The sequence below is a fragment of the Ipomoea triloba genome, chromosome 15, assembly GCF_003576645.1.
Source record: "Ipomoea triloba cultivar NCNSP0323 chromosome 15, ASM357664v1".
In the NCBI taxonomy this organism is placed as follows: domain Eukaryota; kingdom Viridiplantae; phylum Streptophyta; class Magnoliopsida; order Solanales; family Convolvulaceae; genus Ipomoea; species Ipomoea triloba.
The window spans coordinates 875004-876119 of NC_044930.1; positions in this window are offsets into that span (position 1 = coordinate 875004).

Consider the following 1116-nt stretch of genomic DNA (forward strand, 5'->3'; position numbering starts at 1 on the left):
TTTTTTTTTTTTTTTTTTTTTTGAAAACCAAATTCTTTATTGCCGAAAGACTCATGGTATGCAACAATGTTTTTGAGAGAGTCACCACTTGAATAAAATATGATCAAATGAGTTTCGTGGATACAAATATCAGTACAATATAAAAATAAAAATAATAATAATAAAAGAACCGTGACAATAATGTTACATGTTTAACTCTCAGCAAAAGCGAACTATTGATATTCTTGATTAGCTATAAACTTTTTTTTAGCTTAAGTTAGTCAACTATGAGCAATTTAGACTTAGTTAATTTTTGCGACTATTTATCGGGATTTATGATGCACACTCATAGTTAATGACTGTGGGGACGCATTATTGAATTTGATTCGCAAAATGTTTTTCTGAATCGAAAAGTCTAGAATACCCTTGATGAATCAAATCATTTGCTCCCATTGGCTAGAGCCAAATTCAAATCACACAACTTCTTCAAATCAACATCTACCTCACAATCTTCCAAAAATCCTTGACACCCCCCACCCCACCTTCCACGGTCTTGTTTGGCTGGAGAGACAAGGAAGTTCTGCAGCCGACCTTCCAAGTCATTTCTACCAGCAATCTTCGGATTGTAAGTCTAATCTTGTTTGTTCTTACAACCACTTAATAGTTTTGAAACAAACAATCCCTTAGGGCTTGTTTGGTTAAATCCCCCTACTGCGTAATACAATGTAACATTAATAACCATTTGTTATTGGTACTAAAATCTTTTGTTTTGTTTCTGTTTTTATTACAGTATGTGCAAAAGAAATCAGCTTAACAACGAAAATAAAAAATAATGTAATTATGTCACTCCAATACAATCCGTCATAAAAGATTAGAAGAGGTGATATCATCACATGAATATTAATATAAATAACGAAGACTCATCCAGTTGTAAAGAATATACACGAATAGTCATCTAATCCACACAGTCATTTACTTCTAGATGAATGTGACGACCATACACCCATCATCCCTCTCCAATAGCATTCACAACATGCAAAAAGGATCATTATCATTCCCTTGTGCCAGTTTTTCGATTACTCTCCAATCTCCATAACCGTTGGACCAGCCTAGACCAATATAAGTCTACAATAAATG